Here is a 12304-nt window from a genome sequence, read left to right on the forward strand (position 1 = left end):
GTGCGGCATTTAGCATTGGGACTTTGTTCAGTATTCCAGTAAATAAGAACACTTGGAAAAATGTCCTACCTTAATACTCTGTTCTAGTAGTAGGAAACAATATTTGTGGGGACTGGTCTACAGATTTAAAGAAACTTACAGAAGTGTGGGTTTTCATATTTAAGTACCAAAAATCCAGCATTTGCTATCTAAAGATCTGACTTTTGCAAATACTTAAGTACATGACAAACGGTAATTTCATGAGTAAAGACACACCAGTGTTTAAATGTTTTAGAGGATTAGCCATCTTTGTACATACCATACATTACTTTCACCATAGTGTTTTATACATTTTCTCCCTACCAAATATCTATTTGTTATGGTGAAACAAAACATGATATGCAGACCAATCCCCACTTTTCATCGTGCACTAAAAAAATGTTCATTTAATAGTGCCTGAACACAAGACTTGTTTCTTACAAGGCTGTAAGAAGGCTTTTCAGTTTGAGTACTAAGAGAAGATCAACTCTTCACCTTTTTAAAAAAGAAGCTTTTGGAACATGCATGATAAATTGTTTTGTGCTCAAATTCATTAGATAAATTAGCTTCCAGAGAAGCTACTATAATCTGAAGGTTTTAAATCATCCTTTTGGATTATATCACAGTAGCTCTGACTACTATCATGGACCGCCCTTTGTTCAAGAAACACCTATTTTTGTATTAGAGAAGAACATTGAAATTATGAACATCTGAAGGTAACCTCATCTCAGATGAGGTTTTCTGTTACGTTTTGGAGTATTCAAAGCTCAGAGAATGGTTATCTGCTACTAAGGGCTGATGGTTATATGCTGGTGTAAGCAGGAATCAGGGTGACATAGCTTTTCTCAGACAAGTGACAATAAACTCTGTATCCAATCATGCTACCACAAATATGGCACTTCTCACATACTTCCTAATGAGAAAATCATGTCAGAACTTCTTCTGGAACTACTGACTTGTAACTAGGAGTTTTGAAATGCGTATCAATGCTTTATTTTCTGATTATGTGTCAGTTAAACACATTTTCCCTTTTGTATGACTCACAAAGAAGTCTGAGAGGGGGCAACATTGACCCTAATTGTGAGTTTCCCTTAACTGCAGCAGTCTAAAATATAAGCCTCCATTTTAAGGCAGTTGTCTAAATTCTTTCTGCAGGCAGTGGAGAAAGAATCATATCTTAAAAAAAAGATTTGTCTTAGATAGCTGTCTTAAGTTCAGTGAAATAACCCCTGGAAATCCCTATATCTCTCTACCAGTTACGCAGGTAGGCAAGAATTTTCAATGGTTACAATTAGGAGAGTAACTGCTACGTTTTACAAACTTCTGACAAGTGCCTAAAAGAATTTCTTAACTTCTCATATGTAGAAATTGCAATCTGACAACTCATAAATTACTGGAAGCAATTACAAGCTGTTAAAATAATAGTGACAGGATATAGAATACATACACAGTGTCTCTTCTTTGTAATTACAAAGAAATATAAAAACATATATGAACAAATGAACCTTGTAGGGTTAAAAATGGGCGCTTTTTTATATCAGAAATGTGAGATTTTTCTTATTTACTTTGGCAAATAGCTGGACAGTGCATTACAACAACGCTGTTTGTTCTCCGTTCTGAAGGGGTATTTTCAAACTGTTCCAACACTTACAAGAAGCCACTTATCACCACACTGGAGACGAACCGAAAAGCTGGTCTTTACTTAGAACTCTTTGTTAAGGATTTTCTAATGCTTAACTTTGCAAATCCTTGAGGCTGCCACTGGAGATGTTTATTGAATGGCTTGTGCAAGTCCCTTCACATCCTCTTGCCCCATGTCCACGCCTTCAGCACAACAGCGGCTACTGTTTCTTTCAAGTACTTTGACCTTTATACCTGAAAGGCAGTAGTACACCATGAATAAACTCTAAAAAGGGTAGTGCAGCAGTATTTTTGTTAGCATCATTATGACTATTTGTAATAATGGACTCCAAATCACTGTGCTAATATTGTGTAAGCAGGATGGGTATAGTTTTTCCATCCTGAAACTCTTCCTAAATGGAATAAATATTTCCCTTTGTTGGCTGGAGTCAGAAAATGTTCAAAGCTGGAAGATCTTTGTTTGACTCGGTTGTTGAGGTGGATTGAAACCTCACAGAGTTACTTTTCCCTCTCATACACAGATCTGTGTGGGAATAGGCACAGGTATTACTGAATTACTGAAAGGTGATTTGGTAGATGTTTACAACAGATCAGATTTTTATAGCAATGGCGAGAAGTGAAGGGAACACAGTTGTACTATTTATGCTGATATCAAGTTTCACTGACTACCCTGTATTGTACTACAGGTACAGTAGTTTTCACTTCCAGAAACTGGGAATAATTCCAGAGGAATGCATCTGGATAACATTTGCCTGTTACCCTCCTCAGAAAAGAATTAGTCACCAAGGGCCCTATTCATAAAAATTAATTCAGGCCCTTTCCACATGAATATCACATCTTTATGTGGAAAAAGTGTGATGCATGCTTCTTTTCTACATAAAGAATCCTTTTCTGTGATTAATGGAGTTATTTCCTGCTGTCTGTAAACGAACACCTCCCTACTTTGTTAAGGAGGAGATTGAAGTCCAGAGCAGAAGTGGGAGTGGGATGGACAAGAAACTCCTAGCTTTAAAGAGTATATATGAATGGCATTTGAAAATGGTTACAGTATAAATGATTTGGCTACTTGAGCAGAGGAACGCTAAAGAATGTAGAGGAAAAGGGATCAGTCCTTACACACAGAGATTTTTATGAACTGGCCTGGCATTTTTCTTAAAGTTTACAGTTTCCTATTAACTTTTCAGTGTTAAGCAAGCCAAAGCTTCCACCTTGAGTTGCATTTTACAAAATACTACTTCCAGCAGTTAATTCATAACAGTGTGATTGCTTTAATCAGCCCGCAAGATTGATAAGTTGGATTGACTGGAATCACATCGTTAGCATGTGAATTTTGGTGGAATTTTAATAGCCACCAGGGGTTCACAAGATTTATGGCAGAGTCAGCTTATGATTTTCTTTTGGTTGAATGCTCATTTTAATGTCCTGTAACATACACTAGACCTTGCCTACTGTTCAGTTTGTGCTGTGACGAAGGGTTTTAAGATATTGTAAGTTCAGATCATTACATTTCATGTGAGATACAGTATATAACTAAAATATTATGTTTTACTTCAATCACTCCAGGGAAAAGTACAGTTTTATTAAAGACATTCAATGCAGTTACAACTACAGCTGCAGAACACTTCTTGAATGAGTCTCACATGGCAGTGAATATTTCTGGGTTTTGATGGATACAGTCCCAGTCTTGGTTTTACCAAGAAAATATTTAGAGAAGCTTGCATAGGAGTCTCCTAGATGTTTATGACACTCCCCAATGGCAGTGAAATACAACGTATTACATGCATTAAAGTTAAAAGAAGTGCAACTGAAAGGGAAAAAGAACCCAGCTTTGAGTTAGTGGTTCAGACTGTGCGAGTGTACTGATTGAATGCTTCTAGTGAAGATGACAAGGAGGGAAAAACAGACTATTAGGGCTAACTTGATCCATATGATAAACTCTGATGACACTAGATAGAAAATAATGAGATAATGTAACCCATCTGAAACACGAAGAAGCAAAATGTTTCCCGTCATAAGACCCAAGCCTTCAACTTGTTATGCAGTGATGTGTACCCCTTGTCTATAACTAGAAGTGTCTGTCAAATTGTGAGCACTCTCCAGATTTTTCATAAAACATAACAAAATTTTCAGCCATAAAATGTCCATTTATTCAAAGACAGTATAGTAAAATGGTACCACTGTCTTCTCCGTTGCCCTTTTTACTGTGGAGCTAACCCTTCTTGTAACAAAATAAACAAAACACCAAAAATATCACTGCAGACTTTTCTTCAAGCACTGTTTTCTGGTTTGATTTTTTGGTCTTTTTTTTTTTTCCATGTATGGTTTTACAATACTATAGCCTCAGAAGATTTGTCATACAATTAGGACTTTGAATGCATAAAAAACTCTTTAGAACCAGAAGATCCTGAGAACTAAAATTCCTGAGTCATTCAACCCGCTATAAAGATCAACGCTGCCACAGGGGAAAACCTACAGAACTAAGAAAATTAGAGACTGCAGTGGGTTTTTGGTGGCTTGCTGGTTTTTTTCTTTCTCTGATAATCTAAGCAGTTGACTTTAATTGCAATTGAATATTACAAGTAGTATTTTCAGGTGTAGATCCAAGGGCTCCCTATTTAGCATAAGATGTCCACTGACCATAAGCAACATAATTTAGAAGTACAGTCAGTTAGCACTGTTTTGCTAGAAGAATGGTCCTCTGAACTTACGTTTCTGAGTGCACAGAGGCTCCATACTGGAGGGCATGTTTAGTGATCATTTTATAATGGCATAAAAACATTAGAAACACAGAAATAAATGGAGCATTCTTGGGCAAATTAGATTAGCTTCAGCTCTTTCCACATGTGATTGGAGATGATCTAATTGGCCTGTGGCATTAAGTAAGTTATACTGAGTGTTTGAATATAATGCATGTTATGTTTACAATAATAAATGCATTAGAAGCATTTTTATTTTTCATTTTTCTCTTAACATACTTCCTGTTAGCATGAAGTGTACAGTACTTGCCATGGCAAAAGGAAATACTGTCTCATACCAGTGTAAATTATTTTTCCTCTGCCTGCAATTTCACCTCTTCTTGAGTTCTGTCCTTATTTAGAAGACAAATCCTTCAGTGCAGAACGTTGTTGAGGAGTAGAAGCTACGTAGTACTGCATTGTTATGGAGGAGTTTCCTTGGCACACTTCAAAAAGTTATAAGCATTAAACATTTGCCACCACTCTGATAACAGATATATATAAACTTCTTTCTATTTTGGGTGACTTCACACAAGCATTGTCTGAATTTAGGTCCTGTTAACTCTTGCAGACATCAGTGAATAAGCAAAGAGTGCCCTTCTACAGCAAACACACAAGATACTCTTTACAATAGCATGATTGTTTTTGTATGGATCTGTTTATAGCAAGAAGTTACAAAGTTAGGCAGCCTTACACTAATACTTTTGTATATAGCAGAGACCCTTAGGATAGACATCACACATGAAATCATGACTCCATCAAATTCTTTGAGTTTATCCTAGGTTTCAGTGAGGTCAGAATTTCCCCCTGCAACCTGCTGTGGTTGCAATGCAATTTGTGAAGACATCACTTAGATCCTCTAAGGACTAAAAAACACAAGGATGTTTTTCAGCATAGAAAATAATAACTCCTAATAGGTCATTTATGTTATAACCCTGCAAAACAGTTCATCAACCACCTTTCATCATGTTCTTTTGATGACTATGAACACAAACAGCTCTAAAAAGATAGATGGTGGGATGACAAGCTGGAAGGCTAGGGGCAACATCAGACACAGAATATCAGTTTGCTTTGTAATGCTTTCCTTTTAGCTAATAAATTTAATTTTGTGTTGAAATGAAGTAAAATACTAGACAGTATTGACTTGACTGTATACTGTGATAATAGTACTTTTGAGTAGTAGAAACTAGCATCAAGAAAAAAAATTGCTTCTCATATTCAGCTTCCCCAACTGTTCTCTGTACCCCTAAATCTCATTTGGCTACATTATCTGCTTCATAAAAACAATTAGCTGTGACTGAGTGTCTCAAACCAAGTTACAACAGGGATGAATTGGGTTGTTAGTTACAGAGAGCTTTCTCTGACAAGGATTTCATCCCTCAGAACAGTTTTCTAGGTATTTGGAAGGTCTCAGATTCATGATTATAGTTTGGTTCTGCTGTAAACAAGATGCCAATCACAAAGCCTACTTCTGCAGATATATCCCATCATGAATCTCCTGGTCCTGACATGCTAGTTTTAGCCTAATCACTAAATTATGTTTCCTATAAAAAATGACTTCTAAAACTTTGTATTCAACAAATGCATAAGCAGAGACAAATGAAACAACATATAAAATAAAAAGGTTGCACTTCTCATCTCTAAAACCCCTAGAAAAATATTAATTCAGAACATATTCCTTTATTTAATTCTTTTAAATTCTCCATTACTGGTTTTACTTTTTACTTTAGGTAAAAGAAGCTATTACCCATTCAAGTAACAAAGATCACTGTCTTTTATCTTCACAAATGTAAGAAGATTTCTCTATGTCTGACCTGAAGGAAATTGCTTACTCATTGTAAGTAATTATACACACAGTACCAGCTACCAGAGACAGTATACTTTCTGCATTTCCCCACTGCTGTACTTCCTGCATATGTGCAACATAATTTGAGTGGGAGACGAAACTTCCGCTGATATGCTATCTAACTGCCAAAATATACAGAAAATTTCATAAAAGGAAGAATGCCACCCAAAACAACTAATGCAGCACCAGCAGACCAGAATTATTTTTTTCTTAATATCGTTAGATTCCTCTTCATCTGTTTTCATGAATGTATCCCTTTTGACTCAAGGGTGGCCACTGGGGCTGGGGAAGAAAGTACAAGTTTTGCAATTTGCTTCCTCTTCAGATTATGACTTGCATTTCTATGCATAGTGGCATCTGTTTATTCAGGTTCAATTCTCTGAAGACAGCAGGGAAGAAGTGAGGGGAGCCAATTTACTCCTTCCTTCTTCTAAATCTTTTTTTCAATGTCTCTGTCCAGCAGCTCTTTCACTCCTCAGGTTTTGCTTCAAGTGTCTACGAGGCTTCCTGTTGCTTGTTCTGCATTCCTCTGCAGTGTTTCTGCTCTACCGTTTTCCATCCAAACCCGCACCTACCCCTACCCCCAACTTCTTCCTAGTAAAATGGGAAATTCCCCTTCAAACTGAGGTCAGTCCCTTAGTCAGTCCCAGTCTGCATGTGGCCTGTTCGAGCTGATTCCTGTTGTTCGTACTACTGAGACACTTGATTTGTCTGTTAAATTGTGTTTCTTGTAGAGAAAGCATATTGTTGTGCATACTAGCTTCAAAAGGTTTCTTCAAGCCTGGATGCCATAACATTAGGCCAAATCACAGCTCTCCACATTTTGTCACTGAACTAAAAAAGGATACTATTTTTTTCCTCTATAGGTTAAAATCCACATATTTTTCAGGAATATAGCTAAGGTTCTTTATAAAATGATCTCTCTTATGGTTGCTACTGGAGATTTTACTCATTTGAGATTTTTCTTCAGAAAAAGTATGAGACATGCATGCATGTTTGTACAGAATCACAGAATGACAGAAATATGCCAAGTTGGAAGGGACATACAAGGATCATCGAGTCCAGCTCCTGGCCCTGCACAAGACCATCCCCAAGAGTCCACCTATATGCCTGAGTGTATCATCCAAATGCCTCTTGGCTTGGTGTTATTACCACTTTTCTGAGGAGCCTACTCCAGTGCCCAACCACTTTCTGAGTGAAAAATCTTTTTCTAATAGCCAGCCTAAACCTCCCCTGATACAGCTTAAGACCACTGCTTCAGGTTCTATCACTGGTCACGACAGAGAAGAGATCAGTGTTTGATGCTCCTCTTCCCCTCCTGGGGAATCTGCAGGCTGCAATGAAGTGTCCCCTCAGTCTCCTCTTCTCCAGGCTGAACAGACCAAGTTACCTCAGCCGCTCCTATAATATGGCTTCCCATCAAGACCCTTCACCATCTCTGTTGTCCTCCTTTGGACACTCTTTAATAGCTTAATATCTTTTTTATATTGCAGCAACCAAAGTTGCACACAATATTCAAGGTGAGGCTGCACCACCTCCTACTTGTTTCCAGCACAGGTCGAGGTAAGAATCTAACTATAACTCTTAGTTTGCTTTGGCTCCATAGTGTATATCTATCCTCCTGAAGGTTTCAGACTTTTCAGGGATATGATTCTTATCTCTGTGAAGTACAGTCCAGGTTGCTCCAGAACAGTAAAAAATATAAATCCCAAACCTTAGTGTTCTCATAGATATAGTTTCTCCTTTGCAAATGTCCTACATTCTCATTTATATTCTCATACAAATAAGAATCAGGTCCTAATTTTCTAATGGGATTTGACGTTGAAAGAACACTTCACATCAAAGATCTAAATTGGCTGCTTTTGAATTCAATTCTGAATTAAATGGAAAATGGCTTTGTATCTTGGTATAAATCTCTAATGGTATCTGGCCTTGCTGACATTTACAGGACTGCTGCTCTATATTTTCACTGATACAAGCACTCTGGGGAAAACACCATCACACTGTAGCTCTTCTTGCAGCTTTCTTCAGTCAAATTTCTTTGCATCCACTTCCATTCACATTATTTTGAAGTGGTAATCCCATGGCTGTAAACTTGAAAACGCATTATATCAGTATAGCTGTAGTTACTGGTTTTTTCTAGCTCTGGTGTCTCTGTGTCTAACTTAAACTTCATGTCTCACTTTCTGCTTAATACATTATTTTCTGACCAGAAAGCAAGTCAGAAAACTAGGCAACTTCGCCTTTTTTATTTTAATTTTGGAAATCTTATGCTTCAGAAATAAAAAAAATAAAAATAAAAAATTAATTAAAAAAAGGATGCTCATTTCCCTTTTTCATCATGAAATGCAGAACGTTTAACATAAAAACGTAGTACAATGCCCAAATCTAGACATCTGATTTGAGTCTACAGAGGATCCAGATGGTCATTAATGGCACCCAAGTGAAGAGCCTGTATTGACTGCACTGTGAATGCTGCTTGGATATGAAACAGGGACCCAGGAATACAGGGACCAAAATGTATCACTAGCCCATCTATCCAATTTCCTATTTCCAGAAATAACTGTATCAGATCTTTCAGCTGACTCATAGCTAAACACATGAAGCCCTGAGCTAAATTGCTGGAAAATAATTATGTAGCAAGGAGAGGTTCTTAATTAATCCTCAATAAATGACTGAGGGTTTGGATAACTATCTTTTTTAATCTTAGCTTTGGTAACTGAGTACAGTTGTTACTTGTTCAGCCTTCTGTGGGTGTTAGCAAGCCTTGCTAAAAAATATGCAACAATAAGTTCAGAGGGCCAGTTCAATTCAATATTCCATGAAAAGGATTTCACTTTATTAATGTTAAACTCACTGCATTCCAGATTCTGTGTACAACTTGTTCAGGCTCCTTTTTGGACGATCAGTCTCTGTCAGTCTATGAAGGTTGAAACTCTTATCTTTGTGAAAGCTGGAGTGCAGGTAAGTACAGGGCTGTTTCATAATCAGGTCACAAAGTACCTGTGCTTTGTTTGTGGGTTTGTTTTTATTATTTCTGAAGGGTTTTGCTCTTTTCAAAAGAAATTATTCTAGTGCTGTCAAGGCAGAACTACATTTTCAATTTTTTTACCCTTTCAACTATTAGAGAATTTGAGGATTCAGCAACATTTTCTTTTCTTCCAGTTTTCACTGTTGTTCATTCTGTGGCCGTTGTTTATGAATGGAGAATGGTTATAAAAGGAGGCTGATAAAGCCTCATCTGAAATCATTATCAGCAACTACATCCTGGATTTGGGAGTACAATAAATGAATAGAGTATTCTGCACTTGAATGCTGCTCATCTTATATAATGAATAAGCTTTCACCAAAGTGCCAAAACCTCTCCTTTGCATGTTAGTCAGTCTTAAGATATACCAAAATTTAAAATAACTTATTCAACAGATAAGTTATTAGTTCTGATTTTTTTGAAGAAAGTTTGCATGAAATGTGAAATGTAACTTCTGTTGAGCTATACATATCCTCCCCTGCACACGATTTTTAAAGGCTGATTTAGGATTAAAAATTAATTCAAGGTCCTTGGGCTAAATTCTGATCTCGCATTTCACCAGTGTCGAACTTTACCTGGCAACCAACAGAGTGTCTCTGGGTTATATCAGTATATGTAGGTCTGCAAATTTGGGGCCCAGTTACTATGGCAATAATTTCTTTTTACTCTGAAAATGTTTATATACAGTTTCTAATGTTTTGGCCCATATTTTCTACATTTGTTCCAAGGTAAAATGTAATAATTTCACTGAGAAAACACAGATTTTGAGACAAATATAAAAGTTAACTTCTCTACTCAAAGATTTGCATTCAGAAGCACCATCATTTTAACAGTAGAACAAGCTTCTATCAGCAAAAAATAAAATATTTTGCCAGTGAAAAAAAGTGACTGACTGCACAGCTTCCACTGCACAGCTTCTAATTCAACAGCAATTAGTGGCATAGACCAAAGACTCTGAAATCTTTAAGCTTAAAGCTACTGGTCTTTATTGACAGTTTTACTTCCATCACTCTTGCTAACAGTAAACTGATAATATTTATCCATACTCTCAGTATTACTGCTTCTTTTATCATCAATTTTAACACAAAAGGGGAACAAAAGTACAGGAAAGATTAAAACTAGAATATTTTTTTCCTAGATTCATAGACTTTTGTTATAAAGCAAGGTATTTATGATTAAATTTGGTGGAACTTTATGTTTGGTGGTTTTTTTTTTTCAGTGTTCATTAGAAAGAAGCAGTAAATCAATATTTCACTCAGTTTCACTCAGCTTACTACAATATCTGCAGTCTACTAAGGGCAAAACCAAATGGTTTTGTTTCTACATATGTATTTTTACTCACAAGATATGTATTTTCACACACAACACCCACTATTTAAAAAAAAAAAAATTTATCCTGTATTTACTCAGATGAGTTTCATTTATTTAGCATATATCACTAATCAAAAAAGTTTGTAGCACATTTTCAAGAATGCCTTGATAAAACGTCATTCTCTAAATATCAAGTGTTACTTCCACAGGCATTCAATTTTGTCATTTTCCAATGTGGAAATATAAATTCCAATGAGACTGCATCCTGGAACATGGACAAATGGGTGGTGAAGCACTGGAACAGGTTGCCCAGAGAGGTTGTGGATGTCTCCATCCCTGGAAATGTTCAAGGTCAGGTTGGATGGGGCTCTGGACAACCTGGTCTAGTAAAAGGTGTCCCAGCCCATGGCAGGAGCATTGGAACTAGATTATCTTTAAGGTCCCTTCCAACTCAAGCTACTCTATGATTCTACAGTTCTATGATTCTATGAAAAAAGAAAGCAGATTAAATGATTTTAAGTTAAAAGCCTGGATGCAGATGTCTCTGCTTTGGTATATCAGAGAGATCAGTCATGCTTTTTAACTGATCTCTTTCTAATCTTTGAACAAAAAATTGAGTGCAATTTGGACTCCTTGTAGTTTTTTTTTTTTTGTTATTATTTTATTTACATTCACAGAAGTGGGTTAGGGATATAATTGAAAATAAAATTTATTTGATGCTAAACATTTGTAAGCTAAATAAACAACACTCAGTGAAAAAGAAGACAATGACATGACAGAATAGAAATCAGATATTTTGTAGGGTAATACATAGGGTAATGACCTGTAGCTAGTGTTCTTATTGCCTTATTTTTAGCAGTTCTTTTTCAAAAAACCTAGAGTTGCAGGTCACAGGGAAAAACCTCATGATTTAAAGAAAGCTAAAATTTTAGATCTGAGTGCCTTCTCATAGACCAACTCCTATAGCAAATCCTATACTATTACTAACATCAATTAATGACAGGATTAAACATGATGGCCTGGATCTTTCTTTGTCTCAAGGAGACTATAAATCATAAGTCTTTCAAATTGGGAACGGGAATGATCCCTCCCCAAAACCTCTGATTTTCACAGTCATTTTATAGTATCTGGCCCTCTGCTAGAGACAGGCTAGATAGACCTTTGATCTTATGCTCTATGAGGTTGCACAGTCTTTGACTATCATTCTCTGAAAGTTTAGCTTCAAATAGAGCCTGTTCTCACTGTGTCCTGATTCTTTGTCTACCATTCTCACTTTTCCTTAAATTCCCTCATATGTAGCCAGCATTAGCAAAGAATACCTCTTTGCATGGGTTTTTATCTAATACTGCTTCCTATGGGGGCTGGATGTGAATGGGGAATGGCATTTGATAATCTCTGACTCCATCATAAATGAAATTTAAATTAAAAGCAGCTGTTTCTTTTAAAGTGAAAGACACATCTGCATTAAATATAATACAGCTTCATCTGGCTTGGTCTGCCAACACTTCAGTCATATGGTTTTTGGTCTTGTTACTGACTGCCATCCATTTCCTAAAGCTTTTGATTTCTTTTCAGAAAGGTGGGCAGGAATTAATTTAAGTAATTTTTAAGTAGTTAAATAATGACTTTCCTCTCTCCTTCTTGCAAAATATGCAGCTTGATGAATTTGGATAGTCTGATCCTAAGGTTATCAATATGTAAGTAGTGATTGTATTTGATGATGAT

Source organism: Empidonax traillii, unplaced genomic scaffold (assembly GCF_003031625.1).
Source record: "Empidonax traillii isolate 1590-97213 ecotype Southwest subspecies unplaced genomic scaffold, ASM303162v1 scaffold883:size360155, whole genome shotgun sequence".
Taxonomy (NCBI): Eukaryota; Metazoa; Chordata; class Aves; order Passeriformes; family Tyrannidae; genus Empidonax; species Empidonax traillii.